Genomic DNA, 26,360 nt, shown 5'->3' on the forward strand with positions numbered 1-26,360 from the left:
ATTGGGTAAAGGCAATGATATCATTTCATCCTCAGAACACTATTTGGAAGAGAAGTTGAAACAATTGCAAAATGAGGGAGAAGGCTTAGCACAAGTGGATTTTTGTCTCATGAGATTTGCTGAAATGTATTATTTTTCCTAGAAAGGCTTAGGCCCAGCTTGTGCTTGTTTTAATTTTCTCCATATCCTTCGCAGGTTACTTTGCATATTAGTAAGTATGAGTTGACTTGAACTGAATTTAGCTTGTTTGGACCCACTGCTCTTGAGTCAATTGGCATCCCAAAGGCGTGAGGATAGAGCATTCCTTTTCAATAATTAATCTGTGGAACAATTTCCCACTCTATATAGCTCCTGGAATTCTTACAAATAGTCACAAAGGATGGGAAACAGTTGGATATTAAAGCAGGAGATTACAGACCCAATAAGCCAACGTTATCAGTGTTCTTTTCCCTTCACTCCAAAGTATCAGGAGTGACAATTTCAGGAATCATGCATAAACTCAAAGCCACATCCTACTCTTGAATTCTTGGCATTATTTGGGTCAAGATTTTGTCTCTTTTTTAATTCCAAATGTCCTTTATTTCCTTTTGAATTATATTATTTCTAACAAATCTTTTGGTCTTTTATTTTTGGCTGTGCTGGGTCTTCACTGCTGCTCACAGGCTTTCTCTAGTTGCAGTGAGAGGTGGCTACTCTTCGTTGTGGTTCACAGGCCTCATTGTGGGGGCTTCTCTTGTTGTGGAGCACTGGCTCTAGGCACTCCGGCTCAGTGGTTGCAGCTTGCAGACTCTAGAGCGCAGGCTCAGTAGTTGTGGCACACAGGCTTAGGTGCTATGAGGCATGTGGAATCTTCCCAGACCAGGGATGGAAGCTGTGTCCTCTGAATTGGCAGGAGGACTTCTATCCACTACTCTACCAGGGAAGTCCAAGAATTTGTCTTTTATGTGGTGTGTTTACATATGGATAAAAGTAGTGAAGTCATTTTCATTGAGAGCATTACCAATTAGAGTCTGAAAGCTCTGAAGGTGGTGATTGTTATTATCATTCAATCAAGAGAAACAACAATTGACTTAGAAGGTGAATGGTAAAACAATATAGAGTCAGTGTTTCATGAATGTATTCACACACTGCTGTATTCAAAATGGATAGCCAACAAGGACCTATATAGTACAGAACATGGAACTCTGCTGAAGGTTATGTGGCAGCCTGGTTGGAAGGGGGTTGTTGGGGAGAATGGATACATGTATATGTATGGCTGAGTTCTTTTGCTGTTCACCGGAAACTATCACAGCATTGTTAATTGATTATTTGTTGTTGTTGTTCAGTCACTAAATCGTGTCCGACTCTTTGCGACCTCACAGACTGCAGCATGTCAGGCCTCCCTGAACCTCACTATCTCCTGGAGTTTGCCCAAGTTCATATCCATTGAGTCAGTGATGCTATCCAACCATCTCATCCTCTGATACCCTAAAACAAAATAAAATGTTCAAAAGGAAAAAATAAGTTTAAAAAAGACCTAGGACATTAAATCAAAAGTAAACCCAACTGAAAATTGGTAGTTTTTAAATTTCATACTCACATAACTTGTGGACTAATTCTTGATGCATATGATTAGCCGTAAATTTAAAAACAAATTCAAAGATCAAATTTCCATCTCCACTCCCTAATCCCAAAGAAGAGAGTTGAAAAACTAATTTATGCATTTTACTGGGTTGACTTGTTTAAGGCACAGCTACCCTAAATGGTTATAAATTTCTACATATATAGGTGTTAGCAGATATTTTTATATGGGCAAATCCTGAATAGGAGGAAAAAGTAATTTCAACTTTGGGCATACAACTAGCAAATTTAAGAATAAGAGTTTTCTTTTTAGCTTGTCCTAAAAATAACACCATGACCTTTGATTTCAGGTACCAGGATGAAGCGACTGCTAGAGCCTGACTTCCTACTATGAAAAAGGTAAGGTATGGAAGAAAAGAACAATCCTAGTGGAAAGCCTAGCATAAGATCACTTATCGACCAAATCTTACTGTTTAGTATTTCCACTTATAGACTAGATTTTACTCAACATAAATAGATAAAAAATATGTGCTTTTATTTCAGCTTCTTTTTTTTTTTCTGAAAAATAAAAGGCAAAGCATCTATCCTATAAGATGAATCAACTTAAATAGTGTTTGCTAAGTAACCGTATCTTCTAACTCTGGCCTCTCTAGAGTTTATTTAATGTGGTTCATCTTCAGAAAGTTGCAGAGTAATGAAGAAGAGTCATGCAGGAAGTAGTGACAATTTTAGTGTTATCTTTAGGAAAAGTTCCACGAAACAAAGGAAGGCATTTTTAAACTGTCTTAGAATAGGTTTTTTAAAGCTAGTTTAGGATTGTATAATAAAGCATGCCTATTATTTACAGTTATTCCTTTAATAATAATAATTTTCATATGTGTTTTGGTGACTAACAATACTATTGATATGATTCCCTGAAAGTCTCATAAGTTTTATGTAAAGTTGTTAGATCTTTTTTTTCCCTTAAAGCTTGGAATAGATGTTTAAAGACTTGTGCAAAGCCACATAAACCAGTTAGTGGCGGAACTGGTGTTAAGGGTAGGTTTACTGACTTTAGCTCCATCTCCATTGTTTTGTTTTTTTTTTTCTCATTACTTCATCCTATCTTATTTAATTTACTGTGGGAAAATATAGTCTGAGAAAAATAAACATAAATGGAAAAGAGTAATGTGAATTCTGACTTACGGATGTTGTTTTAGTAATCTTCAGCATCTTGGTTTATTTCATTCTCAGGCTGTTAATGTCCTGCAGTGGATGCTGACATACAGCAATGTGGTTCCAGACTTGGGCTCAGGAGGCAGGTGTTTGGGTAGGGCTGGTTATTCTCATTAAATGTGAGAGTTTATGTCTCAGCTGCTCCTTTGGAAAATGGAGAGTGTAACAAAACCTACCTTTGAGGTTCAGTTCAGTCGTTCAGTTATGTCCGACTCTGCGACCCCATGAATTGCAGCACGCCAGGCCTCCCTTGTCCATCACCAACTCCCAGAGTTCACTCAAACTCATGTCCATTGAGTCGGTGATGCCATCCAGCCATCTCATCCTCTATTTTCCTTTTCTCTTCCTGCCCTCAATCCCTCCCAGCATCAGGGTCTTTTCCAATGAGTCAGCTCTTCACATCAGGTGGCCAAAGTTGGAGTTTCAGATTTAGCATCATTCCTTCCAAAGAACACCCAGGGCTGATCTCCTTCAGAATGGACTGGTAGGATCTCCTTGCAGTCCAAGGGACTCTCAAGAGTCTTCTCCAACATCACAGTTCAAAAGCATCAATTCTTCGGCACTCAGCCTTCTTCACAGTCCAACTCTCACATCCATACATGACCACAGGAAAAACCATAACCTTGACTAGACGGACCTTAGTCAGCAAAGTAATGTCTCTGCTTTTGAGTATGTTATCTAGGTTGGTCATAACTTTTCTTCCAAGGAGTAGGCATCTTTTAATTTCATGGCTGCAATTACCATCTGCAGTGATTTTGGAGCACAAAAAAATAAAGTCTGACACTGTTTCCACTGTTTCCCCATCTATTTGCCATGAAGTGATGGGACTAGATGCCATGATCTTCGTTTTCTGAATGTTGAGCTTTAAGCCAATTTTTTCATTCTCCTCTTTCACTTTCATCAAGAGGCTCTTTAGTTCTTCTATACTTTCTGCCATAAGGGTGGTGTCATCTGCATATCTGAGGTTATTGATATTTCTCCCAGCAATCTTGATTCCAGCTTGTGCTTCTTCCAGCCCAGTGTTTCTCGTGATGTACTCTGCATAGAAGTTAAATAAGCAGGGTGACAATATACAGCCTTGACGTACTCCTTTTCCTATTTGGAACCAGTCTGTTGTTCCATGTCCAGTTCTAACTGTTGCTTCCTGAGCTGCATATAGGTTTCTCAAGAGGCAGGTCAGGTGGTCTGGGATTCCCATCTCTTTCAGAATTTTCCAGAGTTTATTGTGATCCACACAGTCAAAGGCTTTGGCATAGTCAATAAAGCAGAAATAGATGTTTTTTTCTGGAACTCTCTTCCTTTTTTTCCATGATCCAGCTTTTTTACATGATCTACCTTTGGGGTAGATTGTGAGAATTCAATGAAGTATTGTTTATTTAAAGTGTTTATAATAGTGCTGATGTATATAGTAAGTGCTCCCCAAATGTTAAATACTATTATAGTTACTTTAATTATTAATATTATCAAGGAAAATGAAAGATTTATTTTCCCCAATCAAAATACTAAAAAATCAGGGACCAGGAGAAATTCAGTTTTGGAAAAAGTGCTTCTCAGTGCTCCAGTGATCTTGCTCATAAGCATTGTTAGCTCATGGTAAGGGCCAGTAAATGAGAAACAGAAGAATACTGTTTTCAATTAGCAAAAACTTCATAAGTGAGGTTAATTAGCAGCTTAGTTACTAAATTAAATTATCATGCTTTGAAATTCAGGCTTTATTCTGAAAAAAAAATTGTTAAAAAGACTAAGAAGTCCCTTTAGATGTGGCATTAGTCCTCAGGATAGAAGCTTTGTGACGAATTCTAGGTAAGTGAATTTAAGACGTGGATTAAATATTCACTAAGTATGTGAGTTTAAAAATTATGGAAGTCTTGAGAATTTGTCTTAGAAAATCTGCTAAAGGTAAGTACTATAAAAGTAATAGTTTAATTCTTGGCTCTGATTATAGAAATTAGCAGCTTCTTTTTTTTTTTTTCATCCAGTTTAATATATATATAAATAGTAAAGTTGTAAAAATATTTTTGATCATGTGTTCTTAAGCTTTACAAAATTCTAACCGTAGCACCTTATTGCACAAATGGAATCTATAAAACCAAAAAGGAGCACCTTTGGTGTTGCAAAAATGGGGGGCTAGAGGTGGACTCACTGTTTCTGCAAAACTCACCACTCCTGCAAAACTCACCACTCCTGCAAAACTCATGAGTGTACCTCTTCTGTTTGTGTTGTTGAACTTCCCTGATCAGGTTTTGAACCTGCGTGCCCTGCAGAGGAAGCATAGTCTTAGCTACTGGACTATTGGGAAAGTCCCACGTACCTCTCCTTTAACTGGTGAGGAAACTGACTCCATAGACAGTGTGTGCCTTGCTCAAAGACACTCCCAGACGGACAGTGGCAGAGCCAGTCTTGAATAAATATCTTCTCCTTTTCTGCTCTTTTGATTGTACCATATATCCTTCCTAGTAAAGAATCTATAAATTAGAGCCCTTTAACAATCCAGATTCTTTTCTCTTCTCCACTCTTATTATAGAGGTATACCTGATAGAAAGTCCATTTAGCTTGATATCAGCATGATGGGCATGCCCTTGGATCAGTGCAAATCCTTCCAATGTTTAACTGATTAACTCATTAATCATCTGTTGATCACCTGCTCTGTGGACCTACTAGGCACCATGTTACTCCCTGGGAATATCAAGCTGATGACAATGCCATCATTTCCCTCATAGGTATAAGAGGAATATATAGAAAGATACATAAACAAATACTATGTATCTTGAAGTGGCTTAACTAGAAAGTAAAAATTGTGTGAAAATGTTAATTCTTTAAACATTAAATATTTGTCATTATATAATGCTCTGTTCATGGTAAATGAAATACTACTTATATACTAGAATGGCAGGATATTAACTGCTTTTTCTTAGTTGTGACACATAGGATTTTTGTTGTGGTGCACAGATTCTCTAGTTGTGGTGCTTGGGCTCACTCATTGCTACTTTCCAGGAGCCTTCTAAATATGAATGCTTCAATGTCTTTGGGTTTAGAAATTTCTGCTGACCTTGAAAAAGAGAAGATGAATACCTTAAGTGGTTTGACTGTTGACAAGCTCAGGAAAATGTTCTTGGGAATGTGCAATAATGGTTTGTTCAGATTAGATAACATCCTGAATCATAAAGGGCTTTTGCAGATCCACAGTTATTTCAGCTGTTAACCCACAGGATGCCAAGCACTAAAGCATGTTCTGTGAGCGTCAATGTCATGGGAGACGATTTTTGGAGTGAGTCTCACATTTCTCTGTCTTGTGAGCAGAGGAAATAACTAACGTTGTTCCATTCTATTATTTCCAGACTGTACAGTGAACAGCCTTAAAAAAAATGGAGATAATATCTCCCTTCAGAGCAAAGAGCAGGCATGCTTATTGCCCAGTATAAAATATTCAGGTTCCCTAAGTTCAGGGTCCCTCTCCTATAAAGCTTATTGTATATGTCCAGGTGTCACCTGACCTTCTATGCTGATCTTCTGGCTACCATTAGTGCTAAGAGGAATAAAGTCAGTTGTCTCCGATGCAGGCATGTCACATCTGCTTCCAGCATCTGTAAAAGTATGTATGACAGGCTGAATGTTAGTTTGCAAATAGCCTTCATAGCACAGTTCTGGCAGCTGACAAGCCATCTCTTCCCTTTTCTAATCTCTGGTCTAGTGAGAAAAAAAAAAAAAGGCACAAGTCATTTTGGGTCCATGAATATGGTTTCCTGAGTTGTGTATTTTTAGCAGGAAGATTCTGGCATCTCAGAATGCACACTGTTTGTGGAAACCAGATATGCAGTTGGTGGAGACTAATCAGCCAATCATGACACTGCAGAGAATTTGAAGACTTTTAGATAATTCACTTCTGCTCCTCTGCTGCAGACTTCAGTCTCTTTAAGACCAGCCTTGAGCAAACCTGGGATATAGGTCTTTGGTCTGAGGAACTGCTTTTACTTTTTCCTTTCATTATTTAACATATTTAGAAATTATCCTCACTGTTCCTCACTGGGTTGGATTTTCTTTCTTTTTTTTTTTTATTTTTTTTTAAATTTATTTATTTATTTTTAATTTTTACTTTACAATTCTGTATTGGTTTTGGCATAGATTGACATGAATCCACCACAGGTGTACATGCGTTCCCAAACATGAACCCCCCTCCCACCCCCCTCCCCACAACATCTCTCTGGGTCATCCCTGCGCGTCAGCCCCAAGCGTGTCATATCCTGCATCAGACATAGACTGGCATTTCGATTCTTACATGTTATTATACATGTTTCAATGCCATTCTCTCAAATCATCACACCCTCTCCCTCTCCCTCTGAGTCCAGAAGTCCGCTATACACATCTGTGTCTTTTTTGCTGTCCTGCATACAGGGTCATCATTGCCATCTTCCTAAATTCCATATATATGTGTTAGTATACTGTATTGGTGTTTTTCTTTCTGGCTCACTTCACTCTGTATAATCGGCTCCAGTTTCATCCATCTCATCAGAACTGATTCAAATGTATTCTTTTTAATGGCTGAGTAATACTCCATTGTGTATATGTACCACAGCTTTCTTATCCATTCATCTACTGATGGACATCTAGGTTGTTTCCATGTCCTGGCTATTATAAACAGTGCTGCGATGAACATTGGGGTACATGTGTTTCTTTCAATTCTGGTTTCCTCTGTGTGTATGCCCATCCTTAACTGTGTACTAGACTTCCATTTCTGAATACACTTGAAATGAATTCCATTTCATTTTTGGATGATAATTCTTGATGTTATCATGAATGATTGACATTAACACAACAAACCATTTCTGATGAGATTTAAGATCATTTAAGATATGGATTTTTTTTCTATAATATCATAGATTAAATAGGGGCCAGTCATATATAAGAAAGTTCTCCAACCTTGGCATCTCGTCTCATGAAAGGTTAATACAGTTTTCTAAGATTTAATGATGTCCAATGATTCTGAGGTTCATTTCTGTACATGACTCATTGTTGTTTTTTTTGTGTGTGTGCCATATCATGTACCATGTGGAATCTTATTAACAGTTTCCCAATCAGGGATTGAACCTGTGCTCCCTGCAGAGAAAGTATGGAGTCCCAACCAATGGACCACCAGGGAAATTCTTGTCTTCAGGGTCTGGATCTCAGTTTGGTCCCATTAACTTATGGTTCACTTATTCTTCCGCAGTTCTACCCTCTCCCTTCCAACCTCTCAATAAGTCACCCATTTGATTCTGGGAGCTGGTCAACCCTGATGCCCTGCAGAAGCTCAATAAACATTTGTAGAATGATTCAGTGAAGGTATTGGGTCATTTTTATTTGAGTCTTTTAACAAGTACTCTTCAATATAATCAGTTCCTTGATTTCCAATAAAATAATACATGGAAAGAGAGGTAATAATGCCACAAATCATAGGATAATAACAACATTGGCCAAGAGCTTACGATACTGTGCCAAGTGCTTTAGATATTAATATATAGCCTTATTTAGTCTCCACAAAGTAACTGTATTATTATCAATACATCAATTATTTGTTTTACAGATTTAAAAAATGGGTACAACAGAGAAAGTTTGCAGTTTTTCTAAAGTCACTCAGTGATGGAACTGACATTCTTTTCGACCTTCTAAAAGAGCCAGGAGTATCTGGTGCACATATTCTGTGGTTGAAGAGGAGAACTGAACTTTTACTTTTGGCCAAGGCTGATATAAATCAGCCATAAAATTGTCTTCTTTGTCACAGGATCAGGTAAAAGGTCAGAGCCAAACTAGAAAAGCTGAACTTCATTGAAAGCAAGCTGTGTGTATTCTCACCAAACTACTCATTTATATGGCTCTCTCGCATATTAGTTGGATGATTAAAAAGAATAAAAATTTCCCCATGAAAATTTCTATGGTACACTCCTTGGTGGTGTACTTCCGGCTATAATGAAAGCTATATGCATTTTTCCTTTGCCTTATCAGAATTCTTCCTAACTGAATGGCCTGTGGCACAAACTTACTTTCCCAGCTCTATTATATGAGTGGGTGCTGAATAATTTATTTCATATTATTTGAGGTCTTGTGCGTATTATTAGAATGAGAGGAAACCATGAAAATTATGGGTTCTTGGTTCACTACTTTAACAAATATTTACCGAGGCCAACAAAAACAATATTTACTGCATGAGTGGAAAACATAAAGATACAGTCTTCACCTCCTCACACTTGGTTGTTGAAGGTTTGGTTTGCATTGTTTATATCAAAGAGCCTTGCAAATAAATATAAAAATAAAGCTGGGATAGTTACTTAGAAGGAGAGTACATAATAGTATAACTGTAAGCATTAGGGGGAGTGGATCAAGTTGGGGAGGTCAAGTAGTGTCTTTCTGAAGAAATGAAGGCTGAGCCAAGGTCAAGTACAGTTGTTACCCAGATGAAAGGAGAGTGGCAATGGGGATATGAAACAACACAGTAGAGTTCAGCTCACTGAGTATTTACAGAATGCCCGCCATATACCAGACATTATGCTTAGATGTTGGGAAATAAAAAATGAATGAGACATGGTTTTTGCCCTGGTAAATAACTCACTATCAGAGTTTCCTCTTCAGGTAGTTGAGAAATTAGGTGAGTCACATCGTTTGTGATTTTTTGGCTTTTCTGTGTAGTTTGAGTTTCCTTTGTTGTCAGAATTCCCTCAGCTAGGCAAGTCCTTCTCAGGAAGACGAACATAGTTTTTTGTCATGGAATCAGGGTTTAAAAATGAATAGACATAGTCTTCTAGTTCAAGTCCAGCAATACTATTCTAGGTTTTACCATCAATTGAACGTGGCCTCACAATGGAGCACGGCCCCTTTCAGAGCCTGCCGACAGCACAGTTCCAGGAAGGAAGCCTGACTGCCACCAAACAAGAAACCCATTATTTCTTTATCTCTCTGTCTTTTTAAACCATTAACTCAATTACTCAGTTGAGTAAAATTGCTCAATAATTAATCCAGCCATAGAAACAATGAATAAACACACTGTATGTGCACTTGATTAATCTGTTTTCATGTTAAGTGTCACTCATATCTGGAGTACAAACTCCTCAGGACACACAAGTCACACAGATATGAAAGTCAAGGGTGTAAACAAAGGGGAGAGGCAGCAACTGTGGAAAAAGGGAGATTGCCCCAAACCAAAGAAACAGGATGAAATAGCATACTCCAGGGCTGGATCTCTGCCCCAGGCTCTGGGACATGTCCTCATTCATGGTACCCACCAAGAGCACATTCTAGGTCTGCCATCTTGCTCTCTACAAAGGGCTAGGCCCTCTCATCATCTTTGAGCCTGTGATTTCTGGCCTAGCTCCCTATTCCAGAATCTATGGGCTCTTTCCCTGCTTGGCTTCGTACCCTAGTCTTGGAGGAGAACTTTCTCCAGGGCCACTTCTGAGCAATGTGCCTCTGCTCTTCTGTTTGATCTTGACTGGGCCACTGCACCACCAAGTTCTAGATACCTGGGATGCCATCCTGACCCATCCTGCTTGGCCTGCTCCTTTTTCTAGGATGGACAGACCCCCACACGGGAATGGATGAGGAAGATAGTGATACCCAGACCTGTGCCTCAGTTCTGCTATCTCATTTCATTGTTTCTTACTTTTTACTCTTCTTTGCAAGGACTCATGAACTTCGTTTGTAGTTAGTGTCAATATATTATGCTACTGAGGCTTTCTCTTCCTGGATGCAAATCCAAAACACTTGTTTTCTTTTTCTGTTTCATTATTATTAATTTTTTTTTGTTTTTTTTTTCATCTTTGAGGATTGATCTGTTAGGGGACAAGTAATATTTCTAAGGGGACCCTTAGGTATTGCATCACGAAGTGACATGTCCAACTTCACAATGTGCCCTTGATTATGGAGCAATCAAGTAGAAAAGGAGAACAGCTCTCAAATTTTCTTAACTGAGTATGCATAACTACTATTGTTCAGATCCAATATATATATTAACTAAGTGATTGAATGTTAGTAATTTGAATTTACCAACTGAGGAGTTTTAATTTTGAAGAGTGAAGGAAATTAAGCTACAGACAATGTCATCAAGTAGCCTTCCGGAAAATGCAAAATATACCTCTGTATTCACAATCCATGAACATTTTGAGATTTTGCTTTTGAAAATGCAGTCTGTGTTCTGTCTAACAATTCCACACTCTTCCTGTGAAGAGTTTATTATCAACCCTGTTGATGAGAGCTGTGATTTTTGCCTAAAATTTCTAAATGAATGTGGTGAATGTCTACCAAGTTGTTTGTCTATCTGTCTAACAGGTTATTTGCATCATCTCGATTCCAGATTATTCTGAAAATGCAATTTAATGTGCACCATTTTACCCCTTGAACAGTTATTCAAACTGTTTCTGCTTAATTTTTTTTCTGGAAATATTATTAACAATATACTCCAGTAATGATCTAGCCCAAGATATTCTTGTGTTATTTTGGAGCTATTTGCTAGTGACTCATAGCACGTTGGACGTCCAAGCTATGGTTAACTGGTGGTCAAGTTAGGAAATTCTGTTCCCATTAACTCTCCTTTTCTTAGCCCAGAACACCTCTCTACTCATTTTTCTTTTTTTTGATTCGTCATGCTCATAGTCTCTGCTTGGTGTTTTCAAACCCAAAGTAATGCAATGACATGCCATAATGAGTATTGTTCTTACTACACTTCCAGCTTAACTAAAAACAGGAAACACAGGCCATTTCATGGAAAAGCCCACTTTTGTGATATTTCCAACCCAAAAGGTTTGGATCAACTTTGAGTATCTGAACTTTTGGCTTCTTACTTACAGTAAACCTTCTAACTTCAGAATTTTAGCACCATTTCTACTTATAAGATGGTGCCTTCCATATTTAGACTATGCTGACACATGAACTAGTTTGCTTTGAAACCATTTTTATTTAATGTTAGGATGTACTTGTAGCCAAAAAAATCGACATGAGAAAGTTGTGTGAATCATAAGATTTAGAGCGTAATTGTAGAAAAAGATACACTTCCCATAGTTTCAAGACTTTCCTTACTTATTGGACAGTTTACTTAAAAAGGGTCTATTTTTACGAGGTTTTACCCATTAAGTGAGTATTTGATGTATAAGTTTGTTACATAAAATAAACCCAGAAGCAAAAATTCTAGTTTAGGTAAAAATAGTCTGACAACTCTTTTGGTAAGGATTGTCAGGCCCTACCAGGAAATAAATCTAAATTACTTTGTCCTTTAATAACCAACCAATTGACTTGTAGTAATCCTAGAAGGTATAGATTGGAGAAGGAAATGGCAACCCACTCCAGTACTCTTGCCTAGAAAATTCCATGGATGGAGGAGCCTGGTGGGCTATAGTCCATTGAGTCACAAAGAGTCAGACATGACTGAGTGACTTCACTTCACTTTACTTTACTTTAGGAGGTAGAGGGAGTTTAAAGTTAGAACTTCGTGTGCACTGTATTTTTTCAAGGTCCAGTGAGGTAAAAATCTCATTGGGTCAATTAAGAAAAGAAGTCACGTAAGGTTACGTTTATTTGATTCCAAAAAAGTAGAATGGCCTTGGACAATTCATTATGTTATTTTTCAGTGTCTGTGAGGGGCCTGTTTTTTTCTTGGTTTCTTCCATATTGTGTAGCTGTGTGGAATGACCATAATGAATTGGATGGGTTGCATTGTTTCATTCATTCTCTTCTGACTTAGCCATGTACTGTAATCTTACAAAACAATCTTACATCATGGTTTTCAACCATGATAAATGGTGGCATGAACTATAATTCCAAGTTGAGTTGTTAAATAAGTCTATTTCATTTGCCTTTGTAAGATATAATTTACTACATTTCTATTTTCACCGTTGATTTAGTTTTAAAAGCAAGTCATCTCAAGGAAGGGAGATGAAAACAATAGTAATGTCAAAGAACATGGAGGTTAGAGATAACAGAAGCATTTTCAGAAGGATCAGGGCTCTCTAGCCTTAACCTTTATTGAGGAAAGATTTTAACTCAATGTTTGTTGAAGTTCTGAAATGACCAAATAGCAGTTCCTTTTATTCTGTTTCTTGCTGTTATTTAGCTGGAATGTACTGGACAGGATTAGAAATGACTGTTCTTTCTTTCTTTTTTTTATGATTCAGACAAAAAGGAACGTGCCAGAGTTCTTAAAAATAATCTTTCTTTATGAGATTTCAAGCCTGTGTATAGACTCAGAAAGTGGAGACAGTATCTAGGTTTGTAAAGAGTTTATCAAACTGTACATAACATACTAAACTTTTAAAGTTTTGCTTATGATTGAGTTGACAACATAATCTTCCATCCCAGGTCAACCCTCCTCCCCTAAACCTTCTTCCAAAGCAAGAAAAATAAAGTAAAAGATGGCTAATACCTGTTAGAATGCTGCAGAAGCCAAACATTTTTCTATTGTGTCTGTATCACATGATATCCATTCTCCTCTGCGTAATTCTTGGAATAATATCACTCACAAGTTAAGATCTTACAGTTAAGATTTTTAAGCTCTAGCTGAATAATGCTGGATAAGTTAGAAAGTCCTAATGGTGAACTTATAAAGAAATGTTGACAGGGCTTGGATTCTCACAGTGCTGGTGGGTACCATGATTATAATAATGGTTTCCTTTAAAACTCTTCCATTTAATGTTCCAAACATTGGAATTTGTAGTTTTTCCTTTGGTCCAGAGATCAAAAACATGAACAATTTTATATTTCTTAGGCTGGATGGCCTCTGTGTTTCCACAATTTCTGTGGGAAAGCAATCCACTCTTTCTCCATTTTATTAAAACCACCATCTTGGCTCCACTATGTGCCATTACAAGCACTTTCATTATGTCTCATATCTCCTTTTAGGAAGTTGGACTCTGCTTATTGCTTTTCTTTGTTCTTATTGGTTTTTAAAAACTACACACTGTAAGTGAAAAATGGTTTAGAAACTGAAGATAGGGTAACACATGCGGTTAAAAAGGTATTGTGAGAGAGATTATTTGAGGTCAAACCCTTCTGCCACTTAGTAACTTTGTGAGTTAGGCAAGCTGTATGACTCTAAGCCTTTTTTTCCTCATCTGTAAATTGCATATATTAACAGTATCTGCCTTGTGAGGCTTTTGTAATAATTAAATAAGGTAACAAATGTGAAGTGACTGGATCACAGTAAATTCTCAACAATTGGTGCCATTACCAGATTATTTAGTTATGTATTTAATTGAGGGGTATATTGGACTGGGGAGCTATTCCCTTCTCCAGGGACTCTCTGACCCAGGGTTCAAACCCAGGTCTGCAATGCAGGAGACCCAGGTTCAATCTTTGGGTCAGAAATATCTGCTGGAGAAGAGAATGGCAACCCACTCCAGTATTCTTGCCTGGAGAATTTCATGGACAGAGGAGCAGTAAGAAAATGTAACAAAAATAGAAAATGTTGTTCTATTTATTTGAAAATATTATCTAGTAGCAGTTACTGTCTTACTAAGAAAGCTTTATTTTATGACAGGCATATTTTAGTGTTTTTGTTTTTAAATAAGATAAATTAAACTTTATTCATTCAACAGATCTTTATTGGGTACCTACTATGTGCCAGTTGACGAAACGCACCTTATTCTGTTATAAATTATGATGTTTGCCTTTGGCTTTTTCTATTTTGTTGTGTTTTTGTGGTTATCTGATTATGGAAGTTCCTCAGTATTCCTAATTTGCTAAAAAGTTTTTCTACCATGAATGAACATGAGTTTTATCAAATGATGATTTTTCCCTAGCTCTTTTGAGATGACCATATGAATTTTCAGGCTTCCGTGTTCACTCAGTTGGTAAAAGAATCAGCCTGCAATGCAGGAGACACGAATTTGATCCCTGGGTCAGGAAGATCCCCTGGAGAAGGAACTGGCAACTCACAAGAGTATTATTGCCTGGGAAGTCCCATGGACACAGTAGTCTGGCACGCTATCGTCCATGGGGCGGCAAAGAGTTAGACATGACTTGGTGGGTAAATAACAATAACATATGAGTTTTCGCTTTTCTTTCAGTTTGTTGAATTTTATTAAAAGATTTTAAATATTAAATCACGTGGGCACATTTAGTGGAGACAAATCTTAGTTTTGGTATTTATCCTTTTAACTTACAACTGAATTTAATTTTGTGCTTATATTTTGTGTCATGAATTTTATATATGTGTTCAGGGGAGAGATTTGCTTGCTATAGTTGTATTTCTTTCATACAAAATTTTTGTTCAATGTTGATATCACATCCTGCCCTCACAAAATGAGACTGGAAATATTTCCTTATCTCTTTTTTTCTGGAAGCCTTTGTGTTAGATTGGTATTATTTCTTCCTTGAAGGTTTCAAGGCATCACTGATGTAACCCAGATCTAAAGTTTTCTTCCTGAGAGAAATTAGAGATGTAATTTCTTTCACAGGTACAGTATTATTGAGATTTTTCATTTTTGTATGTGTGTCAATTTTTGTTACTTTTTTTCCTTCCTTCTCTCCTTCTTTCTTTGGAAGACTAGTAGTTGCTGGTTTTGGTTCAATGTCTCAAGGGTATCAGATCCAAGGTCTTTGTGATTCTCTTCGTATTTTCCTTGTGGTTGAGTGGTGGTTGCTGTGGCTGAAGCCACCATGTTCAAGTCTCAGGTTGGAAATTAGTGGAAGCAACTCATAGCAACTAGTGGAGTCTTCATGTAGAATGCAAAACTTTCTTTAAAGATTTAGGTTTCTGTCTCTCTGGCCAGAATTGTGTTTCATGGCTCTCACTTTACTGCAAGGAAAGCTGAGAAATGCTATCTGGACACATTTCTGTTCCCGTAGCTATGCAGGTTCCATTAGGAAGGAAGAAAGGAAAACAGATTGTATAGACAACTATCTGTGTGTCTATCATAGGTGTGACATTAGATGTGATTCTTAAGAAAATATCTGTGGGCACTATCAAAGGTGATTTGGAGCTAGATGACTTGGTTGACATAGTCTCTTAAACTTAGTGGCCGTGATATCTAGAGATTATTATATTGATGAAAGGTTTGAAGGTGATATTAATGATGACTTATAGTACAATGATACCTCTGGGATGTTTTAAGTTTTTTTCTATTTGAAAGAAGTTACTAAGAAATAATTAACAATAATAATAACCATCTAAGAAGCATGTCTTGATAGTGTTAATTCATTTCATTTCATTCATTGCTTCATCATCACATGTTTATTGGGCACTTCTGTATGCTAGGGACAGAGCAGTGAAAAAGATAGACCAGTCCTATTTTCACAGACCACAAAGTCCAGCTGGGAGACAGGCAATTAACAGGGGACCCAATCAGAAAGATTATTATGTTTTATACTATGGGAGTTCCCTGGTGGTTCAGTTGGTAAAGAATCTGCCTGTTATGCAATAGATCAAGGTTCAATTCCTGGGTTGGAAAGATCCCCTGGAGAAGGAAATGGCTACCCACACCACTATTCTTGCCTAGAGAATTCCATGGACAGAGGAGCCTGGTGGGCTATAGTCGGGGTCGCAAAGAGTTGGACATGACTGAGTGACTAACACTTTCACACATGGGATACTAGGAAAGACAGAATGATGAGATAAAGTCACTGGGGTGTGAGGGGTCAGGTGCTATTTCAAATAATGCAGCCAGGCCAGAAAAGCCTGTCTGCAAAGGTAACCTTTGAGTTGAAGGATGAGAATGAGCTGAGTGTGAAAAAAGCCAGAGTATATGTGTTAGGGTGAAGTGAGAAGAACAGATGCAAAGACCCAGAGGCAGAAAAGAGCCAGAAATAAGGACTTGAGGCTGGTGTGGGTGCACCTGGGAAGAATAGGGGGGTAACCTGTGGTGAAGGAGGCAGGGGTCCTTCCCCGGGGGGCCTATTGGGCCATTGTGTAGGAACCAGTGGAAGACTTTAAGGCATAAAGTTGGCAGTCTGGTTTATGTTTACAAGGTCCTTCTGATTGCCATCTGAGAAGGACTGCAGGGAGGCAAGGAGCTACGTAGGAAGACCAGTTAGGAGGACCAGTTAGGGGGTTAATGCTCTGGCCCAGGAGAGAGATGGTGCTCTGGATGAGAAGGGCTTCAGAGGAGAAGCAGAACTCCTGGAAATGTATGGTGGGGCAGAAGCTGATGGTACTTGCCTATGGATTACACAGGGGAATTAGGAAAAGCCCTGTTTCTAAATATTTTTAAAACTTTTTAGTTTTTGTGTTATGTGTAAACTCTAATGGCAGCATCCTAACTGGGTTCTTCCAGGTCTTCTTAACTCAAACTTCATACATTAAAATGTTAATATCTACTGGGATTCTGTTTTCTTTTATCCTTTAATTAAAAACAGCAACAACAGCAGAAAAGGATTTTTAACAGAACAATAATTCCAGCTTGGTATTTGCCCTTGAAGATCTTGCCTGTGTCCTTTATCCTAAGGGAAATTCCTCCTTTCCTGTTTTTTTTTACTTTACGGAAACAAATATCTAGAAAAAGATACATAATATAGTTTTTTTAGTAGAAAAGAGATTAAAAGAGAAGAGCAACAGCAACATCTTTCTCATATTATTTATATACATTACTGTCTAATTTAATGACCTGAAGAAAAGCAAATGGTTTTTTTATGTAACTTTATTTGAAATAAGCTTAATCTACACTAGTGAGTCCCTCAATGTAATATCCACAGAAATCACATGGGGGTCTTGTGGAGATGAAGATTCTGACTCAGTAAGTCTGGGTGGGCCACCGTTTGCATTTCTACCAAACTCCCATCTGGCCCACAGACCACACTTGAATAGGAAAGATGTTAACTTTACTCCAAATGGGCATTGTCCCTGCTCTTAATCACTTATAATTTTATTTTTCAGTGTTCCAAGATCATCAGATTGGAGAAACTGACCCATTGGAACTTAAAACATACTTGGTAAGTAGGAGAAACAAATAAGGAATTTTTTTCCTCTCTGGAATTTATTTCTAGGTTTATAATTCACATTCTGTTTGGCCTAAGAAAGCCTGGCATATTGATTGTTGTCTGGTATGTTCTTTACCCTAATGACTAAGAATTTAATTACATTCCAAATTGTGACTATTTCCCTAAATATTCCAAGCTGCTTTCAAGATGAACTCTATAACATTACTAGAAATAGGCTCTGTGGCCTTTTTGGGAAGTCTGCAATATGATCATATGATCCCAAATAGCTTTATTCAACATGTGATGTTAAGAAGACCACAGAATTTTAGAGTATCTTTTCAAGTTAGCATTAATCATATGTGGTTTTCTTCTGAAAGCATTTCTTTCAAAATGACCCACATTTTGAAAAGAAAAAAACCCATATCAATTTAGATGAGATATTGATGGAGAGGATTTGACTCAGAAACTTTATCTAGAAATAATAGATTAGATTTTTTCATTATTTTTATTATTATAAAAAAGCACAAACTACTGAAACATTAAACTTTTTATAGAACTATATTGCTTAAAAAATTAAGTTAGGTCTAATCCCAGTCCTAGAGATGTGTGTATGTGTGTTAAGTTGCTTCAATCGTGTCTGACTATTTACAATACTTTGGACTGTAGTCCACCAGGCTCCTCTGGCCATGGGATTTTCCAGGCAAGGATACTAGAATGGGTTGCCATTTCCTCTTCTGGAGCCCTAGAGGTAATGTTAATACTCTGGTGTCTATTCTTTTTCTACATTTTTTCTATGCATTACTAATATTAAATGAATATATATATATATATATAAATGCACCTATATTTTATACAGGAATTAGACTAGGTCATAATATTGTTCCATAATTTCCAAACACCAGTACTGAATGCCTAAAATCACAATAGATGAAATCTTTGGTATGTTTTCTTTTCACATGGAAATAATAGATTTTGATATTTTCTATGTCAATAGTTTTTAGGTATATACTATCAAACTACTTGTAAACCAAAGGGGAGGGCTTATTTAAGTAATAAGCTTTATTACTAAGTTATAAGTGCCAGTACTATGTACAAGAGTACATAAAATTGAAGTCAAAATTATTTTATCAAAATATACTTTTTACAAATTGCTAGTTTTTAAATACCCAGATTATCATTTTAATAGAAATATGACCTTTGAAAACCTTGTAACTCCAAAAAGTAGGCTAATTTTAAAGGTATTTGATGACCTAATTATTTAAATGCCATTCAAATTGGGATTTACAAAAATATACATTTAGCCAAGAAGTATTTACTTAGCTGAAAACAGGAGCAAGATATTCTCCCTGCTATTATAATACTAGTCAACTTTTTCCAAGCCGTCTCCATTTTCTGCCTCTTCTACATTTTATTTTATACATACAAAATTTCCTGTAAATGTAAATACTTACATAGCACATTTTAAAAAGTATGCCTATAAATCCATCATCTCTATAAGAATTAGAAAAATGCCAAATATCTTTTTATTCTTTCCTTATCCATCTCCTGTTTCTTTCTATGCTGAATTTTTCATTATTCATTCTCTTAAAAATTACCACATATACACATGAATCGAAGATATAACTTATACCTGTGTTTTTTAAGCTTTATAAAAATGGTTTCATACTTATCTTTCTAGTCTTTTTCTACTCTATATTATTTCTAAGATAATACATATTAATGTCTGTAGTGGTAGGTCATTTCTTTTCATTGCTGTGTGATATTAACTTTGTGATTGTATCAAAATTTGTCATTTTAGAAATGGAGATTTGATTTTCCAGTTTTTACTGTTATTATGAAACATACTTCTCTAAACATTCTGACACACTTCTCCTGATGTACAAATAAGGAGATTTTTTTTAGGTTGTTTATATTTTGGAATGGAATTGCTGAATCATAGCAAGTGATCAGCTTCTCAAGATAATATGAAGTTGTTCTTTTCCAAAGTACACTTTTTTGTTTCTACAAGCAGATCAATTCCCATTGATCCATCTCTTGATTTTGTTATTTGTCTTAATTTTAAAAAATGAGTATAATTTTATTATCTTAATGTGAAGTTACTCCACTGTTGCTAAAGTTGATAATTTTTTATACATTTATTGACAATTTGTGTTTTCCCCTCTATTAAGTGGTGGTTTACTCATTCTTCTGCTCATTTTAGTATTAAGTTGTTTTTTCTTATGTTTCATTTTTCATTTAAGGACTTTATTATTTACTTTTTTCCCCTAATTTTTAAACAGGGAATGCATCTAATGCTGTGGATTCTCCTTCTAGTAATGGCAGAGTAACTCAGATCAGATCAGCCATTCCAGGGAGAACGTTATACACATAAACAATATATACATAAATCCACAACGTATGCATAATTTTATATCCACACATGTAGTTGCATATATACATATTGCATGTGTGTGATTATATGTATGTGTGTATGTGTGTGTGTGTGTGCGTGTATATATATCACAACTATCTGAAGCTATTTGAAGACAAAAAAAGGTGGGCAGAAGTGAAGATGTATTGATACTTCAAAGAAGAGACTAGCGTTAGATGAGTTTCCCATATTCCCACTCAGCACTATTTTCAGGGTTACCACAGAGACTGGGCTTCCTAGGTAGCACTTGTGGTAAAGAAGCCGCCTGCCAATGCAGGAGACAATAAGAGAGGCTGGTTAGATCTCTGGGTTGGGAGGATCCCCTGGAGTAGGTTATGGCAATCCACTCCAGTATTCTTCCTGGAAAATCCCATGGACAGAAGAGCCTGGCGGTCTACAGTCCATAGGGTGGCAAAGAGTTGGACATGACTGAAGTGACTTAGTACTTAGCACAGAGATTGGAGAGTGAGGGTGAAAATCTTAGAAAGGAGAGAAACACAGTGGGAGAGCTCAAAATTCTTTGTGTTGACTCTGTCCAAACATCTGGTTGACCTCTGAAGTATGCATGTGTGGTAGAGGGTAGCCACCTAATGCTGAAAGCATTGAACAGAGATTTAGCAACTGGCCACCACAGGGCAAACAGAATTTGGACTTTGAGTTTTCCTAGGTATTTTCCTGCTAAAACAAACAAATCATTTCTACTCTTCAGAGGAATGTAACACACTCTCTACAAGAATCAGGAGACAAAACAAAATGACTAAATATATGAAGAGAACAGAGAAGTGATACTCATACTCAAGAGAAAAAGTAATCAACAGAGACTTACTCCAAGAAATTGTAATCTGCAGACAAGATTTTAAATCAACTGTTACAACCATATACAAATGTAAAGAAAAATATGATCAAAATAAGTCAGTAGAGGAAATTTCAACAGATAAATGCAAACCCTGTTTGTACACACAAAAAAGAACCAAATGGAAATTAGAGAACTGAAAAAACACAATCTGAAAGGGAAAATAAATTGCCAGATGGGCTTAAGAGAAGATTGAAGATGACAGAAGAAAAAGCCAATAAACCTGAAGACAGCTAATAGTAATAATTCAATTTGGATCTAAATAAAGAGAAAAAAAAGATTTGAAATAAAAATGAACCAAGACTCTGTTACTTGTAGGATAATATCAGAAGGTCTAATGTGAATAAAAGGGGGGTCTGAAAAGGAGATGGAAAACAATACAGGAAAAAGATTTGAGGAAATAATGAACTAAAAAGTGCCCAGATTTGATGGAAGATATATTTGGATTTATTACCAAATCCTGCCAGTTTTGTTGTCAGAAATCTCTATGAATCCAGCCTCTCTTTACCATTCTCCTACCTTAGTTAGCATGTTAGATCTCTAGATCAAAGAGAATGATGGGAAACACAGCAGTTTCTCTTTGCTGATCCACAAGCCAACTGTTATGGGTTGAATTGTGTTCCCCCAAAAGGTATGTTGAAGTCCCAGTTCTTGGAACTTATGAATATGGCTTTATTTGGAAATCAGTCTTTACAGATGTAATCGAGTTAAGATGAGTTCACAGTGTTAGTGTGGGCACTAATCTAATGACTGGCATCCTTGTAAGAAGAGGGAAATTTGGACACAGACACAAACAGGGAAGAAGGCTGTGTGAAGACAGAGGGAGAGGTTAGAGAGATGCATCTGCAGACAAGCCAAGGAACACCAAGAATTGCCAACAATCTCCAGAAACTAGGAGAGACTAGAAAGGACTCCTCCCTTAGAGTCTTCAAAGAGAGCATGGCCTTGAAAACACCTTGATGGACTTCCAGCCTCCAGAACTTGAAGGGAATACATTTCTGTTGTTTTAACCCACTCAGTTTGTTATTTCAGTCCTAGGAAACTAACACTTCAAACAGTAGAAAAATAATCATCCATGTTTTAAGATGCAGACAAGCAACCTTTCTGCTCCCAGATCTTTCCAGATCTAAACAGGAGCTGTCTCTCTCCCAGCCTCTAGGACAGGTAGCATTTCAGTCTTCTAGTACAATCCTTCCTGTGCAAGTGCTACAGAACAAATAAGGCTTCTTTCATGAGACATGGGCTGTTGGCTTCCAGCCTTCCCCAAGGGTATCCACAGGTCTCCTGAGGCAAAGTCTCCTCAGGCCCTACAGAGTCCAGGTTGTCACCCAGCCTCACCACCTGAGGCCTGTGTGCCTGCCTGCCAAGCCTAGGACACAGTGCCTGACCTCATATGCACCCAGCTCTTCGAGCCTGCCCTCGCAGCCAGCTCATCGTGTCCCCAGAATGGAAAAGTAAATTATTGACTAGGAAGGAAGAAAGTACTTTGGAATAGGATAGGGCTGTACTTTGAAATATATATGCATGCAGACATATATGCTTGCATTTATGTGAACATGAATTTGTATATTTTACTTCCTTCTTCAAATATTTTTACAGGCTTCCTATTTTTTTGGTGAATAAAATCTAAAATAAACTCTAAGCTTGGCATTCGAGATCAGCTGCTCTGTTACCTGACAGGTCCTTTTATGTATTCTGTAATCTAGCGGAACTCTTTGATTAAGTGCTTCCCATCTTTCAAAACCGAGGTTGAATACTAACCTCTGCAAGAAAGCAGTCTTTCCTCATTTTTACACCCTTTTTGGAGGGACCACAGTACTTTGGCTTTACCTCTCTAATTGCATTATGCATTGTATTTATGTTTTTGTTCGTTTGTCCGACCCTTCTTTCCTGGCAGGAAGAGAGCTTGTTGTTATTAAAAATTAAATTAATGGCACAGTGTATTTGTGAAAACTGAAAGCACAGAAATTCTAGAATGTTTTCTTATGGGTCATCATTGTCACTGCCACCATTGCAGTAGCTAAAACCTTCTGAGGGTTTATTCTGTTATAGGCAATGAACTAAGCAATTAATAACATAAATTATTTAACCTCTTTCCACTAATGCATGCTGATTAGTCATTTATCTTTGTCTCCAACATAACCTATGGCACAGTTGCAGATACTCTATAAGTGTTTGCTGAAAGATGAATCTAGAGGGCAAATATATGTAGAACAATGAGAGTCTGAGCTTCCTCTCTTGATCTCAATAGATGTATCATTTTAATGAAAATTTTGGCTGAGTTGATCAATTAGGAATACTACTCCAATGAAAATGTCTATCTTGGAGTATACTCTATAAACTAAGGAGGATATTTATGAATGATGATGTGATACTGAAGAAAAATTCTGAATCATAATCCTAAATTGTTTTCTTTTATATTTAATTATGTGTCATACAAATATAAACTCTTTATTTTAAACCATGGCCCTTATGATAATGCAGAAAAACATACTGAAAATAGTATTTAAAATGCATAGTCAGACTGTCTTATATGTTTAATTCCATCATTTAATATGTGAACTTACAGAGACCTAACATAGCTATGAAGTTTCTCTATAATAACTGAATTTGTTATGTTTAAACACTAGCATAGGAATTAAGCACATATGTTTTTAATAACTTATGTTTTTTGTCACTTACCAGCATTGTGAGCTTGGTCACTAGTGAGTGTGTTTATTTTAAACCATAGTCCTTATGATACATGCAGAAAAACATACTGAAACTAGTATTCAAAATGCAGAGTAAACTCTTGCATGATTAGTCTTACCAATTTATGTGTGAGCATATGGAGAATAGTAGTAGTGTTAGTCACTCAGTCGTGTTTGACTCTTTGTGACCCCATGGTCTGCAGCCCACCAAGCTCCTCTGTCTGTGGAATTCTCCAGGCAAGAATACTGGAGAAGGTAGCCATTCCCTTCTCCAGGGGATCTTCCAGACCCAGGGATCAAATCCAGGTCTCCTGCATCGTAAGCAGATTCTTTACCGTCTGAGCCACCAGGGAAGCCCTAACCTATAAAACTCTAAACCACAGCTATGAAGATTTTCTGTAATAACCGAAATTGTATGTTCAAATATTAACATAAAGAGCCAAGCATGTATGCTTTTTAATAGCATTTTTTTCCCTACTACCTTCCAGCACTGTGAATTTGGTCACTGTTGACTGTTTAGACCTCAACACAGTTCACAAGAAGCCCCTAAAAACCAAGCATCCTTGTGGACTTGACATTATATTCAGACAACTTTGTGAAGCAGTTCAGATCTTCTGGTTTTTTCTTTCTTACTTTGTATTTCTTTCCGTAAGAAAGCAAAGTCTGACCTATTTTTAGGATTTGGCCCATGAAATTGAACTTGGTGGTTTTAGTTTCACTGTTGTTGTTTTTCTTCTTTTAGGTAAAAAAATAAAGCATAGAAGTCCTGGCTGCCATGATTAGAAAGGCATTAAAGCTTTCTTCTTTTAATTATACACTTAAAGGCATATGAGGGTAGATGTGTGCTTTCTATTTCCTGGAAATTGTGGGACTTTAGTTCCCTTAAACCCTTTTAACCTCTCCTTTTAAATAACTCACTGACTTCTAATGGCCCTTGAAAGAATGACATCATCAAAACACCTAAAATAATCTACCTGAATATTAGTTTCCATTTTGTTTTTGGGGATTTTTCACCATCAAGAATTCTGTTTTTCTTTTTTTCCTGCTGTTATTCTCCATCTTACTCTTTGCCTATCTTATAGAGTCCTTCTCTCCTTAGCTGAAGAAGATTGGCATAAATTCCTTTACCACACCAGGATCTTAGCATGACCTTAAAGGAGATCGTTGAATATTGAGATATGTCTATCCTAACAGGATGGCTCTTATTCTCTTTCCACACTCTCCTGAGTCTCCTGTGAATTCTTATTAGAGTAAGTGTGAGAGGAAACACATGATTTATTATCAAGTGCTTCTATTACTGAAGTTAATGAATATTAAATATGTAGGCTTGAACTCGTTTTCAAATTTGGCAGAGTTTGAATGCACCTATATGTTCCATTGCCTTTGGCAGTTATAGGATTTCAGTTCTGGGAATAAGGATTATAAGTATAAAGAAAAGAGGATAGACAATTAAAATGTTTAATCACCAAAACTCTAGAAATTAGAGCAAATTGACTATCTCAGTAGACTGAACTGCAAATTGAGTACCAAAATGCAACTGTCATCACTTTTGTTCCAAAGTTTTTTTAGAGGTTCAGTAGCATCCACTGAACTTTTCCCCTGACTATCTTAACACATCTTTTTCATTTTTGAGAATGTGGCCAAGATTGGAAACAGAGGTGTGAAAGAATTACGACAGTGGCTGTTTTTGCAGTACTTTTGGTTAGAAGTAAAATAAGCACGAAAATCTCTAAACTGTCTTAAAATTTGTCCCCAAGGAAATTCTAGCTTGATTTTTTTTTTAATACAGGGTTCAGACATTTAGGTTCATAGTCGAATAAACATTGTGCTTATATGGATACCAAGAGTAACTGCAACTATTTAAACATCTTACTGTCTGTAGGGTTCCTTTCTAGGATTTCCGTTGTTCTTTCACATGCTTTTCCCTCCTCTGATGGCTGCACAGTACCAGGCAGAAGAGTTTGGTGGTGTTCCTTCTATTTTACAAATGAGAAACTTAAACACAATATTCATGGCAAAGTTAATTTGTTGCTTTGCATATAGTACCTTTTAATGCATAGAAAGTGAAGTCACTCAGTCATGCCCGACTCTTTGTGACCCCATCGATAGTAGCCTGCACCAAGCTCCTCCGTCCATGGGATTTTCAAGGCAAGAGTACTGGAGTGGGTTGCCATTTCCTTCTCCAGGGAATCTTCCCAACCTAGGGATCAAACCCAGGTCTCTCACATTGTAGACAGATGCTTTACCATCTGAGCCACCAGGGAAGTCCATAATTTTAATGCATAGGCATCCACAAATGCTTTTAATTTTCTTGATCTAGCTGTAGATCAAGATTATTCTGAAACACAGAAGTGCTGAGGTCTGTTCCCAGTATCATTTGTGAATACTCCTCACTTTATAAATAATCAAAAAAAAAAGATGTATTCAGCGCTTATCCATGCAAGTTGCTGTGCTTGGTCTGTACTTTCCTAGAATTAAGATATTCAGTAAGTTGTTCTGCTATTTTTGACTTTACAATTTAATTTAAAGAATTAATTTAATATTGATTTGAAAGTAGAGAAGCAGACAGATAAATCCAAATTCATGGAAAAATAATTTGTTTATGATTAAAATTAAGTAGGGTTTGTATCCCAACATTTATAGGAGTGATATGGATACCTATAACTGTGGCAAATGAAAGTAAACAAACTGGATACATTGCTATTCATAGCATTTGACTGAATAGAACTCATTAGTTTAAAACTAACTCTATGAGTTTAAA

At 36.8% G+C, this 26,360-nt stretch overlaps 2 long non-coding RNA genes across 3 annotated transcripts in view; both read left to right on the forward strand.

The window, feature by feature from the left end:
* The window catches only part of LOC120863026, a 27,607-nt gene extending 19,506 nt beyond the window's left edge, over positions 1–8,101 (forward strand). Inside the window, exons 2-3 of one of the 2 annotated variants that reach the window (XR_005720905.1) lie at positions 1,911–1,959; positions 7,982–8,101. This is a non-coding gene — a long non-coding RNA (uncharacterized LOC120863026). Of the gene's footprint in view, positions 1–1,910; positions 1,960–2,793; positions 2,942–7,981 lie in introns of those variants that run through there. The other variant, XR_005720906.1, reaches the window with a different exon arrangement.
* A 6,626-nt stretch (positions 8,102–14,727) lies between these two features.
* The window catches only part of LOC120863027, a 34,072-nt gene continuing 22,439 nt past the window's right edge, over positions 14,728–26,360 (forward strand). Inside the window, exons 1-3 of the long non-coding RNA XR_005720907.1 lie at positions 14,728–14,754; positions 15,111–15,188; positions 17,603–17,658. This is a non-coding gene — a long non-coding RNA (uncharacterized LOC120863027). The remainder of the gene's footprint in view (positions 14,755–15,110; positions 15,189–17,602; positions 17,659–26,360) is intronic.

This window comes from Oryx dammah, unplaced genomic scaffold (genome assembly GCF_014754425.2).
Source record: "Oryx dammah isolate SB20612 unplaced genomic scaffold, SCBI_Odam_1.1 HiC_scaffold_4, whole genome shotgun sequence".
In the NCBI taxonomy this organism is placed as follows: Eukaryota; Metazoa; Chordata; class Mammalia; order Artiodactyla; family Bovidae; genus Oryx; species Oryx dammah.